General features: G+C 37.0%; 1 protein-coding gene across 5 annotated transcripts in view; it reads left to right on the top strand.

Annotated features, from left to right (window-relative positions):
* The window catches only part of FTO (FTO alpha-ketoglutarate dependent dioxygenase), a 216,738-nt gene that overhangs the window by 8,491 nt on the left and 186,234 nt on the right, over nt 1–22,013 (top strand). The gene's annotated exons all lie outside the window — the stretch shown is intronic.

The following is a 22,013-nucleotide window of genomic DNA, read 5'->3' as shown; positions in this document are numbered from 1 at the left end:
GGCCAAGAGGTTGAATCTGCTGCCATGGTAAAAAGTGAACTGTTGTCTCCTGTGGTATGTTTCAAATAGCACAATTTAGATTTGAGCAGCTCTGCCAGTTAAACTCTCAGCTTGTCTTGCGTATCCTATCAGCTCTGCAGCCGGCAGTGTAAGCAGCACGATGCTCGACCAGTGGTGCCTGAGGTTAGCTGTCAAGCGGCACTGTTATTTGGGATCTTGCTGTAATGTAGTAGTGTAAAAAGAGTTCAGGCTACGTGATTTGTAAAGTGGTTGTGAGAACTTAAAATGGCTGAAATTTATTTCAGGTGCCCCCCTGCTCTCTCCCTAAGAGTGTGAGAGTAGATAGCATTTATCATAATCGAGTAAGAAACCCAAGGTAATATAAAACACTCTTTTTTTTTCCCCTCAAGTAGAGAATACGGTGAATAGAAGAGCATTGGAATTCATTACAAAGAGATGGGAAGGATGGACTTCACTAAGTGATAAATGCTTGATGTTGAAAATATTTAATGAGCAGATACATTTGTATTTTCTAATAATGAATGCTAAGGACTTTGGGGCTGAACCTCACTCACCATTAACTAAATGAAAGGGAATTGCAGCGTTGGACTAGTCAGGAGCATAAGCTTGGTCTGCAAGTGAATCCTTTAAACTAGCATCATACAGTAGCAAATAGGGAGAGTGTTTTCATGTTTGGAGGAGTCATGTTCTGCTTTAGCATAATATTTACCAGTCACTTGGGCAAAACAAGCAAGCTGCAATTTATTTGTTCTATTTCTTCAGGCACATCTGTTTATCTTCTCTAAACATCCCAGTTGCTTCTCATATGAAATGTTTTATCACAGTGACATCACAGACTATAAATATCGTGGTCAATCACAATTCACTAGAGCTTCGTTGTAATGGACAGTGTAGATCAGAAGGTCAATGATTGCATTATCTTGCTGTTTGGCTATAAGATGTGTTTTTATTTTATATTTTTGGGGGCATTTTGAAATGTTTTCACACTAATTAAGCAAAATCAGTGAAATCATAGGAAGTGATTAGATTGGTTAATAGCACTAACTTTTTTTTCTGTCCCATTTCAGAAAGAAGTTTTTTGCTGTTTCACTGTCCAAATCAAGCCTGCATTTCTTGTTGGGACTTAATTATACTCCTTGTAGCTGTGTTCCTGAGGGAAAGAAAAAACAACCGTTCTTAGGATCTCTAAGTACTAATGTACTATTTCTCCTAACCAGGGTTCTTCTTCTGCCTTTTTTGAAGTCACATTTCCTACTTCTGTGCAGAAGAAACTGACCATTGTTATTCAGTTTATTGCATCTGTGTATAGGTTTTCAAATAGAAGAAGTCCTTTTGTTAGCATTGTCTACATACAAAGAACCCCACCATAAAAGCATCTTCTGACTTGTAGATATTAGAATTGAATGTTTAAAAGCAAAGGTGCAGTGAGTAAAGGTAAATGTCATTGCTTTGTTTTGTTTGTGGTTACAGTATCTGGACTAAAACCAAAATGTTTTAATGGAACAAAGTAGCTCCTGAAGTGAGTTTTGGTGGAGCAAGAGGTGTATGTGTGTTTTTTATTCCAGCTTCCAAAAGTGTTTGGAAACTGCGTTCATGTACTTGAGGTTAGACATCCATGATCCTCTTTGGTGTTATAGGAGAAAAATAAATCCTCTAATGCAAAATAAAGGAGGGCTGGATAACTAAAGGGAAGTGCTTTGTTGTCACCTACACTCTCTGCAGTACAAATACCAGCTTGTCACAAAGGTTGAGACCTTTGTAGTGCATTCTTTCAGGATACAAATCTGTCTCTCTTCTGGCTTTAACGCAATAGCTGTGAAATATCTGTATTAGGTAAAATAGAGGTTAAGGCACCTTTAGGGCACTGAATTCTTATCTCTTTTTACTAGCAGTGGTGTCAACATGCACTAAAATGTGATGACCTACTCTCCTCTTTGATAAAAGGAAAATGACCTGTCTACTGTGGTCGATGATAGACTTGCCCAAGGCAGATTATATTGTCACCTTCTTTAGTGTTGGTGTATAGGAAAATAAAGAAAGGCTGGGATATTTCTGTTTACCATAGAAGTATTTGACATTTCTAGCTACTGATAAAACGTACTCAAGGGTAGAAAGAAGGAACTGGTTTATGCGGCTAAGCATGGCTGCAAAGAAATGCAGAGATATTTTTTTATTGTGAGCCCTTGGTATTGCAGGACACATGATGCGTATCAAGAGATTCCTTCTTACAACTTCAGACGTTCAGGGTTCAAGTTGTACATTTAACCCTGCTTTTTGCTTGTCCTTGGCCTTTTTGTACACAAAAAGCTGACATCTCTTGAGTTGTCTTGAACTTCTGATGTGACTGTATACTGTACAACAGGCAGAGCTTAATCGTGGATGTAGCTAGTACCAGCAGTTTAACATTTGTGATGTTGTGGAGACGGTTGTTGTCTGGTCCTAGACTATTTCTTCTGTAAAGTTTATAGTTTTGTAACAATTAATTTAGTAGTAATTATGAATCATTGCTTACTGTAACTGTGAATAATGACATGTATAAGTAATTTAGCTCGCTTAAACTTTAGACTTGAAACATCTCAAAGCATTAAACGACTTTAACCCATAAATAGTAGAATCACAGCGTTCTGTAAATTAAATGAAGGTGATTTTCATGCTATTCGGGGTCTAGATTTGAGACTGAAGAATTCTGTTATTCTTTTTATTTACATTTAAAATGGAGTGTGTTTTAGAAATGGTTAACACCTTTGCAAGATGGCGATGTAATGCATAAAATCCTTTTTGTGTGAGTTCTTTATAATTTAGCTTTTTGTTGGGAAGCTCAAAGTTTTGGTTTGTTTTTTTCCCTGAAGTGATAGAACAGACCCACATGAAATGTATTTACAGCATTCTCGTATGAATACAATGTCTTCCCATTGCTTAGGAGCTTTATACAGCTTAGGGTTGTATACTTGAATCGGTCACTTTTATCATTTGTTACTTCTCAATTTATTGTCTCAGATGTTCATGCTTCTTAAATGAGTGCTTAGCAAGTAATGGGAAGTGTAAAGTTACTGGGAAAATTGAAAAATAAGTTATTAATCTAAAATCTGTCCCCTTCATTGAGCTAATTTGGTTCTTGCTGATGAACTTATGTTACAGGAGTAAGACTCCACTGCACAGCACATTGACTACTGACACTCCAATACTTCTGTTGGTGCTGATTGGAATTGCGGTACAATATAATTAAACTAGGAAGTTTGTGTTAATTCTTATTTAAAGCAGATCAGTGCAGCATTGTTTGATCCTGAAAGTTCTGGCATTTTATTCCTTTTTTTCTACCTGCAATGATATAACTGTCATTTTTCCAAACATCAAAACAACAATTTAATCTTTCACCTACCAGTACAAACGTGAATTAAAAATACATTAATTAAAAAGAGAAAGAACAGTTAGTATGTCAGAAATTGGATTTATCTTGTGTTAGTGGTGTTTCTGCTGGTATCCTAGAAAGATAATAACCAGAGATGGCTTTGCAGAACTTTCATCTTTAAATTTCTAAATGCATATGGAATTAAGTACTACATTGACTTTATACTTGGCTGGTCCTTGTTTTATGTAACTTCATTCAAGGAGCCATTTGTGTTGCTGAGTTCAGGTATTTATCATTATTTTTTAGTGATCAGTGTTTTTGCTGTTGTTTTTTTTAATATGCATACGTCATGGAGGTTATGTTATGAATTGGAGATGATCCAGTTCCTAAGATTAAATTGGGGAATCAAGACAGTAGCGGAGCTGGGCAATGAGAGATGAATGAGCAAAACAAAAACTACCAAATAGGGACTTGTTGGAAGGTGCCAAAATGTTCACGTGAGGTAATGTTTATTTTGGGAGGTGATTAAATAAGTGGAAAACTGACACAGCTGAGTGGAGGAGAATCAGTAATACATGAATTCAAACACCTAGCACCTATTGGGTTCCAGTGTAATACTGTAGTGCTTATTTGACTGGAATGCAAAGCAGTGTTATAAAAACTATAATATAAATGAATTTGCATGTGTCTTGCTGTTCATAAGGCTTGCTGTCACTCTGAGAAGGAGCTAGCACTGAAATGATGAGTGAAGGGCTCAGATGCTCCAATTTCAATACTAATGTGGCTGGAGAGTTGTGACTGCTGTGCTGACGAGGACAGGAGGAACAGCTCTTCCAAACCCAGTGCAGGAGAGCACTTCTGTTTCTCTCCTTTTCATTTTCATGATCTGAAGTCTTATTGGAGATGGCTATTAGCAAAAAGATCATGGTTATGCTGTTTTATATTTGCATGGATTCAGGTGAGGTTATTTAGCATGTAAGTAGATGAACATTTTTAAAGGCAACTCTTTTTTCACCTGGGCATCTGTTAGTACTTGCTTGTGGAACATAATAAGCAGGAGCAGTGAGTACTTCTTGGGGGTGAGGGGGATGAGTGGAAGGGTTATTTAAGGGTCCAGTGTTAACGTAGTTAACAACAACAACAAAAAGGTTCCAAACGCGTTGCTTGAGAATTCACATGGCCTACTTGTATGTAAGCCCCTGCAGGGACATGGCCATGGAGTCCTTTTGAGAGGCACCTGGCTGGAAGTCTGAATAGCTCAGGGCCTCTTCATTTATTTTGGGAAAATTTCTTTTGCATGTGGAATCATCCCTTCCCCTGTGACCTGGGCCCAATTTTCTCTCTTATTTACTTTTGGAGATCTTTGGGATTTCCAAATTCTATCTGTATGTGCAAAATTGCAGCCCTTTGCATGCATAATAAAAGCTCAATGACTTCTTGCCAGTGCTGTGATGATTTCCCATGCATAATACATTCAGTCATACTGTGCATATGCAGTGACAAAATAAGCAAAGGGGAATGAAGTATCCCTGTGGATGATGTCTGGGAGAGAGCTCCTGTCTCACTGTCAAACGTTTGCCTCTCTGAACTCCCTGTAGATCTTTCTCCTTGGGCTCAGCGCCAACTGCAGCATCCTCCCCATCTGGTCTGTATTGTGAAACTTGGAGCTCACCTCGACCTTTTTAGTCTCTAACTGGAGAGTTTTGCACGTCTACCAAGAGGTAAAAAATGCAGAAGAGATGGCATTTCCTTAAGGCAACTTTCTGTAACAAGTCCTTGGTGTTTGCCACTCATAGTGTTTTGTCAAAACATAACAGAAATTTTGTATCAGTTGACTTAATGGGAAATATTAGGGCTTCTATTGTGATTGTTCTTCAAAATGTGCTGGACTCTTCTTGGTTCATCTTTATGCTTTATACAATTGTATTTATAGTAGGCCAGATAGTTTTCTATGCTTCTATGAATCATTTCTAGGCATTACTATGTGTGTGGTAGGAAAAATGTTAAAATATTGGAGGTAATAAAAAATTTAGCTAAGACCGCTGAAGCTCTCAAAAACTACCTCAATCTCTGTTTTGACACGAGCAGTCAGTGTTGCAGCCTCTAAACTGGGATCACATGGTGCCTGTAAATGCTAACAAGAAGCCTTAGATAACTTCTACTGACAACCCAGTACAGCTTTATGACATTATGCTGGCAAACTCTGTGTCGCATTTGTAGCTGCATATGTGGAAAGGTATAGTACGTTTTGCTAACTGTAGTGTTTAGGCAGGTATAGTGATACGATGTCATGCTGCACGTAACTGCATCCTGGTGAACAACATATTTATCTATTTCTCATTAAGTTAATAAATCAAGTAGCTTTTGCTGTTGTTTTAGATACAAACTGACAGGGATAAAATATAGTCTGAATTCTGACTGGTTTCCAGTGTTTATCAGTGATGAAAAATTGCAGATTAGTCTGTTTATATGATCAGAACATTTACACAAAGGATATATTGTTACAGTTGTCGGTTTAGTTCTGATTATTACTCACTATGTCTATTGCAATTTTCTCATTATTATTGTTATTGAGCTCCGTGTGTAATAGATGGAATTACTTTGTCCACCATTTATTTTATGAATGGCCTACAGAAACATCAGTGTTAATAATATTATCCACTTAATGTACGCAGCAGTTTATAATATGAGTGGAAGAATAATGTGATGCACTGTTCGAATTTTGTTGGCATGAGATAAATAGATCTAGTGCATTTGTATTGGTAAATGCATTGTTAAAATTGAGGGGATTTAAAAAAATGCAGAAGTTGATAAGTGATTGCAACTGCTCTTATCTAATATGTGAGGAAATTTATATATGCTCAAAATTGTATATTTTTTTTAGGTTGGGAGGAAGTATTCCTTTTTAAAAGAAGAACTGAAAGAATCTGTTTTTGCTTATTTATTAAAGATATATTCTGCTAAATAAGTGAACTAGATGGGAGGACTTCAGCAATCTGGCTTCTTTGCCCAGTAGTACAGGTGGTGAATATTAAGTGTAGTTAAGCTGAATATAACAGCCTGGTGAGTATTACATACTGCTCCAGTCAAATGAGCTGACCAACAGCAGCCTGTGAAGGAGGCCAAGTAAGACCTCAACCAATGAACCATCTTCATTTGGGGATTTCAAAAATTTATCTTCTCAATTTTCATTTCCCAAATATATAAACTTGAAGTCTGAACAGTTTCTGTATTTCAGGATAACAGTGACTGGACTGCTCCTCCAAAGCAGTAACTAAAGATTTCTGTAGGAAAATGTATCAAATTGTACGATTCTGCAGCTTTGGGGCCCCTCGTATTTGCGCAGAAGATCTGTCTGTTTATTACCCATATATGATTTACTTTTTCCTTTATTTTCTAAGAATTTAAACTAATTGTGTCATTGAAGCAGAAGTTGCTTTTGCTTTTTGTGAATCTCCTGCACCAGAATATAGGCACCGATCAAATTTTAGCTCAGTAGAAATGGCTTTTTGGCAGTCAGCAGAAGCTTCTCAGCCTGTTCCATCAGCTTCTCCATCTTTAAGATGCCATTTTTGATAACGTCTTACAGGCAGTAAGGATGTGCCTTGGCTTTGTGTAAGTGTATTAGAATATTAAGTCAATATATAGAAAAATAGAAAAACTGCAGTTAATAACCAGAATTTTTTTCTGTTTTTTTTTTTGTTTGGTTTTTTTTGTTTGTTTTGTTTTTGGGTTTTTTTTTTTCCTAGGATACATAGGCATTTAAACAAAATCTCCATTGAATGTCATGTAAAAGCTATGCTGTTTGATCTGAGAATGTAAAAATAAGGCTTTTGACATGTTGAAGTATATAATGTAAGAGTAGCAGTTCCGTTCTTTGCTTGGTTAAAACAAGCTTGATAGGTAGAGGTAATAAGTATTAGACTGGCTTCTAAGGTTATAAAAGTGTTATACTAGGCTGAAGAAGGGCTTGTGTATCCAAAAATCTATTTTGACCTTCTCCAGTGATTTTGGTTGTTCTTACAGAAGACACACCACAGCTATTACCTTGCCCACAGCCAGCATGGCCTCATAGCACCCCAATATATTTTGGATTACTTGGATCTATGTGTCCCTTTGTTACATGTTAAATACATAGACACCACTAGGTACTTCTCAACAGGCAAGCTGTGCTACGCAGACCAGTAATCTTTCTTGCTGAAATAACATGATTCATCTGTTGTTTAACTTTGTGGATGCCGAATGCATCTCAGAACTCAATTTTTTGTGCAGCTTACAAATTATACTTCAACTGCAGCCATTTGGTTTCACTGAAGATTTGTGCAGAAAAGTATACTCTCATATCTACTAGATAATTTTTTTTTAACTAAATGTCTATACAATCTTCTTGCCATAAGAGATATGTCTTCAAAGTTGAATTTCTTAGAAGAACTCCTAGCAGATGGATCTGTGCATTCTGAGCTACCCTTTAGTTCAGGGATTTATATATAGCAATTATCTAGTGGAATTTTGGACTGGCCAGCAGATTGCAGAGAGCTATCTGGTGTGTTGCTCCTGGCCCCCAGAAGTACCTCATGTTTCAATAAGAGCTAAAATGTGTGCTCCACATGCACTTGCTTTGTTTCCTGCCCATTGTACAGTACTACCTTATTGCTTGTTTCAAGCTATCAACAATGCTGTGCAAAGTAAAGATATGTGTAAAGATATGTGGCCATTATGTAATAATTAGAAAAAAAATCATAAAGCACATCTAATACTTCAGCAGAATATATATATATATATATATATATATATATATATATATATATAAAATCTTCAGTGTCTTTTGGTTACTCTATCAGCTCTTCAGATTTATTTTGTTTTTGCTTACTACAGAAAAAATACATCAAATGCAGGATAACAGAACACTGTCAAATGAGGAAGGTTTTATATGGACAGCATTAGACAGGAACAGAAAGATCCAGTGCACTAATAGGCGTGCTCACATGAGCTACCTAGTCCATTGACAGTTTTTTCCTTTGTTCTCCCCCTCGACCCACTTTCTGCCAGTGATTTGTGACATATTTTGCAGGAGATCAAATAAGCCCTTGACACCTGATTGCGATGTACTGCTTGTTTACAGTTGCATTTTTGAAGGACCTCTAGACAAGATGGAAGGTTTAACTTAAAGTAATTAAATTTGCATTTGCTCTGTGACAGGAATTTTCTTATGTATGCATCCTGTTGAGCAACTTTTACTGTAATTGGCCATGAAGTACCAAAAAAATAAGATGCAGGTAGACAAAATCATTGTTGCCTACTACTAAAATCTGTCATTGTATTTCATAGGGACTGGCTTGTATCTGGGTTTGCACCAAGTACTTAGAAATACAGGAAAGCCTACTTGTTCTTTTTGGAAGGGAGAAAGGAGAGAGTTCCCAAGTACTGGACCTTTCTATGGGCCTCCCTACACTACCTTAGTGGGGCTAAATCTCTATAGTGCTTGTAATTAACAGTAACCTCATTGATAATTACTTCTGCATTCTGAAGCATTTGTTACTTTCTATTTTGCATTTGTCTGTCTTTTTCTGGGCATGGCTACCTTCTGTCCTTTGACATCTTCCTTAGCTGTTTGATGGTAGTGTAGCTAGGGAATGAGCCACTTTTTTTTGTCATCTTGATTTTCTTGATCATAAGAGGTAGATCTGGTGTGAGGTGATGCATCTGTGCCAACTAATGGCACTGTATTCCCTTAGGTTGGCTTTAGGTTAAACCAGATGTGAGTTCTTCTAGTTCTTCACATCTGTGAAGGTTGTTACTATATGACGGGCTGAATTTAGATGCTAGTTTAGGCAGAACAGGTTTCTGATTGAAATCATTCATATGCAAATTTCTTATTTTTCCTGTTTTTTAATTTTTGAAGCAATCTTGAAGAAAGAGGATTGGACAAGTGAGCCTTAGTAAAACTGATTGATCGTATTCAAACAGGAAAATGGAATTGAATAACAGATTCTTCTGACTCCTGATCTGTACTAACCAACAGGAGATCCTGTAAGAACTTGTTAATAATAATAGCAGCAATGAAAAAAGTAAATCTTTGGCTAGCACTACAAAAATACAAAAGAACGTGTTGTTTTTCCTTTACTTAGCCATTTGTTACTTTAAGCTAAGAGTTTACATGTCTTTTTTGCCAGCAAAAAATTCTGGAGTGTGCTCTGGCATTAGCTGTAAGTTGTGCTTTGTTCATTAATTGATTAGTTGGTTAAATACACTGCTGAGGTTTTGGTTAGTGTCCCAGTTTTCATCCTACAATAGCTCTTTGTGGCATGAAAGGGGATATGAATCTCTGCTCTTCAAGGTACTACCCAAATATGTGTAAAATGCTTGCACGGTGATGCTTGGAGTAGAAGTTTTGCTAATTTTACACAACCCAAAATTTCTCTTGTCTTTTTTTTCCCTTCTTATCATTTAGATTTTTAGTTCAGATGAATAAGCACCAGGCTGTTGTATGTTGGCAGAACTCTCAGTATTTAACTTCTCTTTATTCTAGAACTGCCTGCCTGCAGCTTGCACTCAACAGAATAAATATTTAAGTAAGCATTTTATTTGGGGAGATAGGACTTCTTGCATATCTGGTTCATCAGAGTCTTTATTAGTCTGGTAGTTGGCAGCAAGCTTACTTAGAAGTAACTGTTTATTCTCCAGACAGTACTTAAAGCAGTCACCGAGTTACCAAGTTTAGTTCTTTACTGAACTGTTCTGCAGCAATGCATGACTCCCAGGATTCTTATGTTTGCTTTCAACATGAGAATGTCTTAATGTGCTCCAGGTCTGTGCTAATTCTTGTAAATCAGCATCCAAGATGTACTAAGCGGATTAAGGGTAAGTGAAGATCTCTGTATATAGTTCCAAGTGCAAACTCTGATTTGAAAGATAAGTTAAGCTGGACTTGATTAAAAGAGTTGTGTTTACTTTTTGAAAGCTGAAAAGCTGTTTGCCCTGATTAGTTCCTTAGCAACTTTTGGTGTCATGTTATGGCAAAATGCAACCAGTCTGAGTGGTGTAATGTAACTGCTACTGCTGAGATTTCTTCTGTTGGTGAAATTTGAAGTAACATGTCATGCTGTTCACATACTACCATTTGAAGTGGTTTTACGAGGACCAAGAATTATTTGTGTCTTGCATGACCTGTCCTTATTGCTACTTTTGAGTACAACATAAGTTAGAAGAAGTAATTATTTTCAGCCCACTGACTACAAGCGAGATTAATAGCTTCTGAAAGGGCTGTAATGAAAGGCTGACCCAACTGGCTTTTGTATTACTCCTTGTTTATCCTCTGCTCATCTCTATCACCTTTGGGCTACAACAGAATGTAATTTATGTTAGCAGTGCTTCATAGAAGGTGAAAGGCCATATTTTTAATGAGGATAGCCCTGATTGGGATGCAGGTTTAGAAATGTTGCATGGTAGATTACAGTCAACAAAATCCATGTAAACAATCTGGTTGTAGAAAGGAGCAAGTAACTTATCTGATGGGAAATAGGACCCCATTCTTTTACTGGGCATTAGTAAAGCTCAATTCACAGAAGTTAAATAACAAGAAAAAGGGACTTAACTATCATAGTGCTGCTGCTTTTTAAGTCAAGTCGCAGTGTAGTGTTGGCTTATTTGTCTGCAAAATAGTTTGTTTTGATGTTTTTTTTTTCCCCAGTGCAATCCAGTTTTCTCACTCCCTTTGATTCACTTAGCTAGAATACAAACAAAGAAAAAAAAAACCTCAAGCATCCAAAATAAATAAATGGAAGGTTTGTTATATATTTGATTTCTGCAGGGCGCAAACAAAATGACCTCTTGTCATGCAATCATGGAATGGCCTGGGTTGAAAAGGATCACGATGCTCATCTAGTTTCAACCCCCCTGCTATGTGTGCAGGGTCACCAACCCACCAGACCAGGCTGCCCAGAGCCACATCCAGCCTGGCCTTGAATGCCTGCAGGGATGGGGCATCCACAGCCTTCTTGGGCAACCCATTCCAGTGTGTCACCACCGTCTGGGTGAAAAACTTCCTCCTAATATCTAAACTAAACCTCCCCTGTCTCAGTTTAAAAGCATTCCCCCCTGTCCTCTCACTATCCACCCTTGTAACTAGTCATTCCCTTTCCTGTTTATATGCTCCCTTCAAGCACTCAAAGGCCACAGTGAGGTCTCCTTGGAGCCTTCCCTAAGCTAAATAAGCCTGGTTCCCTCAACCTTTCCTTATGGGAGAGGTGCTCTCTGTTCATCTAAGTGAAGATCATCTTGTGCTTATCCCCAGAACAGATATGCTGCACAGTATCTCTGAGCTTGTCCCTGTTGGGAAAAGTTAACCACAGAACTTTGGAAACCTTCCTTTTAGATGGAAAAGTTAAATTATGCTTGAGTGCACTTTGAGCAATGCTGTTCATTAGTGGTGTATAAAATTTGAAATGTTGACTTTTATACTTTAGTAATAGACAATGCTGCTGGATTTATTTGGTGAATAATATTAATGCCCATCTTCTTGATAGTGACAAATTGTTTCAGTTACATTCTGGAAGGGAACAGGAAACATTCTCACATTTGTATAGTATTTAAAGAAACAACTCCTAACCTATACATCGTGCAACATACACATAGGGAAGAATGGCAGAGTTGTCCCCATTCATTATTTATGGACAACTTTGTCTCTGTGAAAGATAATTTATGAAAATCTGAGCTTCTGTACGTTGCTTTCTACAGTTTAAAAACTTATGTGCTAGAATAGAAAATAATTATTAGACTTCCCTTAGCATAGTAATTGATGATAGTGGTGGACCATATAATGGTAACAACTGTGCTAAACCATGAGATACTTTTGTGGGATTTCAGTACAGAAGTTTGAGAGAGCAGCAGTGCAGTCTGCATAAGCACTGCAAGACTACAGAGAGCTGCTGTGCTGGAGCTTTTCTTTCTGGTTTTGCACTGTATACTGTATCATCATTAAATATTGGTTTGTGCAACTTAATGACAAGAACATTTTATTTCACTGTAAAATGTGGAGACCCTCTTCTGGTAGGTGGGACATAGGGCTTCTGCTCCATTTCTGCCTGTCTTTGCTAAGGGGTCAGCCTCCCTCTCTCACATTCCTTCTCTGCATAGCAGTCCCCTGGGCCTTCCTGCTCTGCTGTCTGTTGGCAAGGAATAGAATCACACAGTTTCTTTAAAGCAACATAATGTTGGGACTCCCCTTCTTTTCTTCAATGTCAGTAGGTCTTGAACTATTAATGCAAATCTTCAAAATGAGTCTTTTAAATTTACACTTGTTTTACATTATTTTATAATTAAGCTGTAGTGTTTAAAGAGAAGAAAGGAATGCAAGTTTTTCAAGTGATTAAATATTAATTTTATTCACATTTAACCCTGATTTACATTAAGAATGTTAACTGAAAGGCAGATCTTGTGAATTCAACGTTTTCATTTCCTTCTAGTCTTGTTGATGAATAGCTGGATCTTGTCATATGTTCATAAAGGGTGATCGTCTGCTGGGACAGAATTAATAATTGTGCTGGCTTGCAGTTCCTGTGATTGTCTGTGGTGCTTCTGTTTCCTAATTAAGAAAAAGTCAATGATTTTCTTTTGGTCTAAACTAAAGCAAAGATTTCAAACAAAACTTTGTTTTGGACCATTTGAACAGTTCCTTAAGTGCCATATAGCCAATCATTCTGCTCTCATTCTCTTAAAAATCATGACAGTGTTACATTTAAAATACTTTAGGATTTTTCTTTAGTTCCTCTGAATGAGTTTTTTGTAAGCTCTCCTTGCTTAGTTGCTTCCACAAAAGTTGTACAAGCAAACAAACCAATTCCAATGGTCTTGAAAGCCCAATCACTTTTGTATTGCCCTCGTCTATTGTTTTGTATGTGGGCAAAATTAAGACTGTAGATATGTAATTCTTGAGTTTATATATTTCATATCCAGGTTTCACACTCTCATACAAACTAAGCCTGATTTGAAGAGATCTGTTAATTCTCTGTAGGTCTTTCTATAGACGTGGCAATTTGTCTTGTCCTTCTCTTTGGTCCTTAGTAGGACTCTTTGAAATCTGATGTCTAAGGTATTATATTGGAAGATGCATTACGAGGTAACGTTTATAGAATAATATTGTGTATCAGCAAGTGATAGATCTATTACATACAATAATATGGACATGGTTTAAATAGAAAAATGTTGCGATGCATGTAACTGCACATAGGGGACACACTGACCTTTTTGTTCTGTTTTCAGATAAATTAAAATTCACCCGCTATGCTCTGACTTTTATTAAAAGTATCAAGTGCTCTGGCCTATTCCATGAATTCAGTGTATACGCGCACCAGAGGCAAATACTTGTGAACAATATTCAGTGTCATTAGTTTAAAGAAGCGACAACTTTTTATTAGAGAGATACTGTAATTTTCATACTCCTCGCTTAGACATTCTTACAGAAGATACAGACCTTTGCACGGTGTTTAATGAATTATTGAACTTCAAAGAACCTTTGAGAAGTAGGGTCTGCACATGATGGAGCAGTAGACATGAAAAATGCTGTCCTCAAATGTATCTAGCAGACAGTAATAGGTGCTTGATCAGACAATACGAGCACTGAGTGAATGATGGTAATAGCATTAAATATTTACATATAGCAAAAGCGTCTTGACAGCAGAGCGCAGACAGTTTCAGCAGTAGGGTGAATAAAACCCAGTGTAATACAGTAACCTTTCTATATGACAACCATCCGTTAATAACAACCAGTATTTTTCTGTAAGATGCATATTAGAGTAATTGCTTGGGAATTATGGTTGTATTTCAGTCTAGCTATTTTATGTGGCACTTCAGGAGCCTGTGAGTAATTTCCATTATACAAGACATCAGTATAATCTAGTATGTTTGAATAAGAATTAATAACTGCATAATAAGTGTTTAATGCTAAACAGAAGTACTTTTAAACCTGTATGTTACCTGTATATTACCAAAACTCAGCATTGCTCTGCTTTAGTTGCAGTTACTGTAGTTTTACACCAGAGCTTGTAACAGGAGCTGTCATGTGAATCAGCTGTTCATGTCCAAAAGAAAGCTATTCTGGCTGTACTCAAAAGAATTCCTGAAAGCAAGCAGGAAGCAATATTCTTTTCTCTCCTTCCTTCTCCACTGCTGAGCACTTTGATGGGAGTAAACCTGTTTTACTGATGTCCAGTGTGCCCTCATTTAGTATTTCTGGGAACAACAAAACACAGCTGTAGAACGGTTGGTATTGCTTGTGCTGTGTTTGCCAAACTAGGGTCCCACTTGCTTGTTGTCACATGATTTAGAAAGATGTTGTCATATGATTTAGAACAATGATGGTAAATTGGTTCTTTAATACTCTCTGAAGTGTGCGTTAATCATAATAATTTAGTAATAGTTATTGGTCTGCAATTTCTAATAAAAACAATGTTGAAAACAAAGTAAAATGGAGCAACAATAAGCCACTCTGCATTATAGCAATTTATTTATGATAGCAAAATAAGATTTAAGTGATCACTAAGGTTGTTTTTGTTTTTTTTTCTTAAATGTCATCTAGTAAAGAGAATTCCTTGCAAAATTGTTTTATTTACTTAGAATTGTTCCCCAGCTTGATGATCTTGCTGTATGAAAGCAATTCATTTCTTAATATGTGGCTGTCTGTGCTGAAGTCATCCATGTTTGTAAATAATCAGTATCTCTGAGAATATGATGAGGAACACAGAAAGTCATCTTAGATACAAGAGCAGATATCTTCATGGAAAGATACCTTAATCCCTGAGGCTTAGTTTGAGAAGCCATGAGTAGACTTCTCTAACATGTAAGGAATAAGATTATTTCTTTGTTTTATTTGCCATTTAAATAGAGGCAGTATTGATTCTTGTGGTAGCAGTTGAGGTCCTGAAGTATGGTATGGATTAAATGTCATTATTTGTTCTACAGGTTTTGGAACTTAGTTTGTCGGTACTGAGTGAAGCTTTCTCAGTTTTCTTTCTAAGGGATTTTTAGTCCTGCAGCGTCTAGGTTTTTTGAATCATAAAATCATAGCATTACAGTTGGAAATGACCATTAGGTTCATCTAGTTCAACCATCAACCCATTACCACCATGCCAACTAAACCTTGTCCCTCAGTGTACCTAGTTTTGATCAATTGGAAAATAAGAATTCCATTTCAAATGGCCTCTGTAAGCTTTCACTTTCAATTTCATTTATGATTATACTGGATTATTTTAGCATTTCTTTTGCGGTCTGTGCCTTTTACCTGACCTGAGCCCATGAATTTGTGTTTTTTGTTACCAGTAGGAATTTTTGCTAGAATCCAACCTGCATTAATCTGTAGTCAGCTCTCTTGTGCTTAGTGCAAACTTCATTATGTACTATTTTCTGTTTCTGGAAGGTGTTTCTCTTTTTATCTAGGACAGCAACTTATAATAAAAGTGTTTAGAACACTTTATTAGCCATTTAAGTATTTGAATGTTAAAGGACATGGAGGAGGTTGCTGCATGGTGACCCCACATGCCTTCCCCTTTGCAGCGTGGCTGTTCTGCAGGCTCCATGCTGAACTGCGTTAGCTTTTGAACTCTTGGTGTCCTATAAATCTTAAGAGACAATAAAGTTAAAGTGCATGTCACTAGGTGGCACTGAAACATCACCATATGCCAAGTACAGTCATGAGCTCTTCATCTGTGCCGCTAGGGCTGCCTGGATTTGTAAGTGTCAAGGAAATTGTTTTATTGTTAGGGGGCACTGTAATATATTCATCTCCATTCAAGGCAGCCATTTAGTGCCCTGAAACATGCCCTCTTACTGCTCTGGCCTGTTGACTGTGCTTATTTGGTGTAATAATTAGCAGAATTTCTCACTTACGGTGGTACTTACTAACACCTCACATTTTCCACAGTGCTTTTGTACGTGATGGATCGTGCATTCTGTGAATGAAGTTAAGCGGGTCATAGACTGAGCCCTGTACAACACAGCTATTTTCTGCATGATCATATTGAATAGATATATATTAACTTCTTTTTAATCCCAGCAGTGTGTAACGCAAACAAATGTGAGTCTTTTTGTAATGGACTATTGAAAACTTGTAAACACAGAACTGTGAACTTGTCAACTCTCGGAACAAAAGCAAGTGAATGAGCAGCTGTGGAAGGTAGACTATGCTGTCTTTTACCAGTGGCATGCTGTAGGAGCCTATTGTAATGGCTTGCCAAGGTTTGTACAGAATTGCTGTGTGTTGTTTTGGAGGAACATTTCTCTTATGCACATTAATGGTGATCTTTCTGCTACTGATATTTTGTTATGATGATCAACACTTATTCCAGCTTTTGCGAGGGGAAAAAAAAGCACTTATTTTTTGCTCTTTATTAGCTGGAAGTTAATGAAGAATTGTACAAAATTATTCTGGTGGAAATGAAAAGGTCCTTGAGTAAGTACTGTGCAAGGGATCCCTCTCATCTTGTGTTTTTTTGCAGATATTATGGCAAGATCACATGAAGTTAAAAGTTCACCAAGATTAGTAGGCAAAGGTAGATGTTTTTAGTTCAACTCCTAAGTAAAAATCTAATGAAATTGCTAAGCAATGAATTAATTCAGATTACAATGATTTGAGGCATTTGTCATATGGAAGCTTAGCTCTGTATTGAGACAAACAAGGCATTTTCCTCAAGCAGCTTTCTCATTTCTAGTCAAGATGGGATTTCCGGCATATATAGTATTAAATATTGGCCATTAACTGTTGATGTTGTCTGATAGCACTGAATTTTGAAATCCTCCCAGTAAATATATTTTTTTAATCTATGTTGATTGTTATTTATTTTCAGCTCTTGTGAGTTCTAGTTACTGGCGAAACAATTCTCCTTTAAAAAGCTAAGTAATCCTGCAGTGGATCCAGCAAATAAGAACAAAGGTGACTCTGGCAGCTTTCTCTTAATGTCAATTCCTTGCCCTCAGCCTCTGTTATTAATGCATTTGCACCGCTGTACTCAGATAGTTTTAACACATGCATACTATGTGTCAAAAAGGGTGGCCTAGATTTTAGAATTTCAGGTTGGGAGTACCCCAACATACAAAAGCATGGCATCAAATTATAAAATGGTTGACTTAAGTTGCTGTAGATGTTCTGAGGGAAATAAAATTCATGCTTGTATTGAGAATATGTTCCAAGGAAGCAAGAGAGTTGAATTTGAAGTGTTCATGATCCGTTCGCTTACATAGAGACCTGCCTGTATGCCTCTAAAAAATATTTCAGTAGTTCCAAACTGTCCTTCTCTGTTTTACCATCATATTTGATTTATTTTTTTTTTAAGGATTTGTTAAAAGTATTTTTATCTCTTTACCATCCCTGTTCCTTCACTTGTTCTAATTTACTGCGTGCCTTTGATGTTCTTACATGTAAAGATTTACTCTATATATTTTGAAAGTGTCCAATTTTTTATGTGCATTTCATTTACTGGATCGCTGCATGGGTTCAGTTTTTAAGGTTTCCATGGAGTTGACTGATCGTGTGTGCATTTTCCTTTCAATCTGATGCAGCTTGAGTATCTGTTGCAGATTAGTTAGCAGATTAGAAGACTGCTGCTTCTCTGCATCTGAGGACAAAACAAAACTTGATTAAGTTAGCACTCTTTGTAGGAATTGTTCACTTGTTGAATTTGATGGTTGTGATGCTGGGATATGAGGTAGTATAAATCTAGTTTATCTTTTTGTTTATGTTAAAAGACCAAACAGGACTAAGGAGAGCTGTGAGGAAATCTGGAATGGTTCTTTGTCTGCTCAGCTGTCTTTCTCACCTTCAGAAATCTCTATTTGGAAATAAAGTATGAAGAGGAAAACAGAGATTTAGCAGTCACTACCATGCTCCTTCTCGTTTGTAAAGTACAGGCGGTGACAGCAACAGGACTGTTTGACTTCTAGGCCAGTTAGGAATATAAATATATGTGGAAAAAGGAAAGTCAAATGTCTCTCCTGAACAAATGTACACAGAAGGCTTCAGAAATAATTTTTGTGCACGGCTGCTTTAGTTAAGTAGCACTTTTGCTCTGCACAATTAGAGCTGATCACTGCAAGCATTAGAAAAAGTTAATAAGAAAGAAGTCTGTATATGCAAGAGATAAAAATGAAAACAGTCTTCACAAGTATTAGGATATTTTTTTGTAAAGCTACAGTTGAGAGAAAAAAAACAAACACAAAACACCACAAAGCAAACTTCTCAATTCTGCTCTACAAATGTGTTCTTAAGCAAAATATTGACTTACATTATAAAGTGTTCCTTGGTTTGGCACAAAGCAAAAGGCTCAACAGTTCTACTTCTTTCAGAAGCACTCTCTTGTGTTTTACCTGCTTGCACACCCTAAGCTTATTCTTTAAAGCATGCAAAGACTATTTAAGGATAAAATGTGAGTGAAAGAAAACTGAAGAATCCTTTCTTTCACTGTAGTACATTGACTCTACAATTGTACTGTCGAGATACCAAGTAGAATGAAATACTGTTCCTGACAACTCTTGTCCATTTGAGCTGTGATGCAGAAGAGTTCTTAATACCAGCTTTAGGACTCCAGTTAAGTATGTTCTTACTGAACTGCCTCCTGATTCACCAGCCACAGGTACCTGGCAAAATGGTTAAACAAAACCAAATGGAGGAATAAGATGGATCAAACTTAGAATCAGTGTCTCTACTGCTTACAGTTTATTTGGTTAGGCTGTATGAGCAGCAATGAGGGAAATATGGATGATTCATTGCAGTCTGTTGGGAGCCACTGAACTAAAACATATCATTTAGAAAAAAAACATCCAAACTTGATATAAAAAGAATCCTCTTGATGGCAAATTCATCTCATGCAGTGGTGCTCTTCTCCAGTGCTAATTATCCTCGCTTTTAAATTGAACTCCCTGTTTTTGGTCTGAACTTGCCTAGCGTTCTTTCAGACTCTGGGTTTTGCTAATCGTCTGCCAGCTTAATGTTAAATGTTAGCTTTCTGTTCCCCATGTGGCTTATTATGGAGGCTGTGAGCAAAACAAAGCCATCAAACTGAACAAAATTAACCACACTTGAATTTTGCACTGCATGTGAATTGTTCATTTTGATGGTGTTGTTTTTTTTTTTTCTTTAACTCATTCTTGCTACAAGGAGAAATCCTCTTCTTTCAATAAATCGAATACAGAAACATCCTTCTTTAATTTGGATACCCAAACCCAGCAGGGTTTTATTAATAGTTGTCTTATTATGCCAAGGCAACAACTGCAGTTTATAGGTTTAAGTGAGTATTATTGTAATCGTTTGATCAGCAATATTGGTTATTAATAGGTTATTGTTATTACATTAAATTTATCTACCTTGCGTTTTCCCTTTAAAACTGATTGTAAAGGATGATGACACCATATTAACTTTGTACTCCTGCATAGCTTTAAAGATGTTATTCATTGACTATGCTTTTTCAGAATGCTGACAGTCTGTATGACACCGCGTTTGTTGTACTGTGACCACAAATCCATGATAGCTGCCTTTTTAAATGGTTTTGAGGATTGGACAGGGAACTTGCACAGAACTTCTGCTCGAAGGCTTTTCTAGCATCAGAAACCTTTACAGGAAAATCTGTGCTTATTGTGTTCTTGGAAAGGACAAAGCACAAGGGTTGCAAGGAATAGGCATGGGACCTTGTGTACCCTTCTGTTGTCTATAGTGATTCTGTGGACTGTGGTATATAGCCTCAGAAATAATCTCAGAAGTAATGTTAAAAAGTTCTGTATTTGGTGAAATGTGACCAACACATGAGGGAAGCATTCCTGGAACATGTTTATTTTTATATTTAAGGCTTTTGTTAGTCTTACCATCTTTTTATTACGCACTGAAGAAGCTGCTTAAATAATCATATATGATGTATGAAATGGGTGTAGAGGTCTTCAAATTTTACCAGGTTTGAGTGTTTTTATACTTTCTGTGGTGCTTATTCTGCTAATAAAATCTGTGGAAAATAACTTTTATTCTGTTGGGGGGGGAAAAAAAGGCCCTACGAAGATGTTCAAGTACTATGTAATAGACATGACAGTTACAGTTTGTGAAATTTAATGCTCTAGCTCCTTATTGATCTTCCCTGTAGACGACTGCATGGCACAAGCATTTGCACTTAGCACCTGTTCTTTCTGCATTAACACTGTCTTTGGAATTGTTATCAAGGGAACTTTGGAAACCAAACTGGATGCCTAACTTTGTTACTTAAGGAAATATTTATACATACACATATATTTATTTTTTTCAAGCATCCATTTTATTTTCAGTTTACTTTTGACTGCTGTTTCTTCTGGGGGATATTTTAACATGTAAAATATAGATATGTTTATTGACTGGGATTCCTGCTAAGCCCAGTCTTTCCTGGAAATGATGAAAAGCTGCAAGAAAGTTCATTGCATTTTTTATCTTGCAGGTGGTTCTGATAGTTTATCTGTAAGCAGTGGTGTTTGCCTAGATCACATGATTAATCTTAAGAATCATCTTTAGTAATTTGAATGGGAAGTATGTGATAGGATAAAAGGCTATAATCAACTGTACCCACAACAGAAATTGCAAGTTCAGTCTTGGATTTTATCTCTATTTCAAAAGGTGTCATCTTGATCAACAGGTCTAAATTTCCCACAGGAATATGGTACTGTCTTTCCTGTAGCCAGTTTTCTTTCTCACGCTGGTTGGTGGAGGGCATCTCCAAAGAGAAGTTGTCAAAAGTCATAGCTGATTGCATTCCTTGTAGTGACTTCAAAGCAATTGTTCTTTCACGACACAAATCCAGATGTCTGCATACCGTGGGGCATGCCTTCACGTATACATCTTCTACTGTGTAAGTTTAGTGCTTTGAACTATTTCTGTAGAAACAGAAGGTCCCATCCCATCTTAAGTGAGGTGCAAATACACTGGGGGGAGAGAAAGACCTCATCTTAACAAGTGGTTCAGTCTGCAGGCAGTGCAGCCAAATGTATCCTCTTTTTGCTGTTAACGTTCCTCATAATTTATTTTTACGTTATCTGGTTTTAAAGTTTGAATCCTTTTCTATGCTTAAGGATTGCTCAGGATTTCACACCTGATCAAACCATTATACTTGATTCCTTGAGACTGGGTGTTTTTGCTGCATTGTGTGGAATCAATTATTGGCGACAGCCAGTATGAAAACTCTCTGCCTTCCAGTTCAGTGGAGGTGATCTGATTACTTGGTTAGGAGATGTGGTTTCTTTACATATATTAACTGTTTTTCTACAGAACTATGCAAAGTATGACAAGTAAAAATTCCATAGTATCCTTATTAGTAGCTTGTGATCCACAAACAAGATACGGATCCTAAAAATATCCACCTGTTTAAATATTTTCTTAGACATGTGAGTGCTCTTGCCCGCATATAAATGTGAAGAAGAAGAATTGGATATCTGATTGAAACTTGGTTGTTTTCACCTGAAGTACTGAAGCTCTTCTGGTCAAATACGGCTGATCTGTTTGCTTGAATGATGCCCATTGGAAGAGGGAGATACACAAATGATACAGGGAAACAGGAATGCATGCTGGTGTCAGGATATTTGCAGGGATGGTAGAGGTTTGAGAGGTATGCTGAGGAGGCTCAGGAACATTTTGTCAGCAAAAAGAGGC

The sequence above is a fragment of the Coturnix japonica genome, chromosome 11 (genome assembly GCF_001577835.2).
Source record: "Coturnix japonica isolate 7356 chromosome 11, Coturnix japonica 2.1, whole genome shotgun sequence".
In the NCBI taxonomy this organism is placed as follows: domain Eukaryota; kingdom Metazoa; phylum Chordata; class Aves; order Galliformes; family Phasianidae; genus Coturnix; species Coturnix japonica.
The sequence above is the reverse complement of the archived record's forward strand: the minus strand, read 5'-3'. Positions and strand labels throughout refer to the sequence as shown.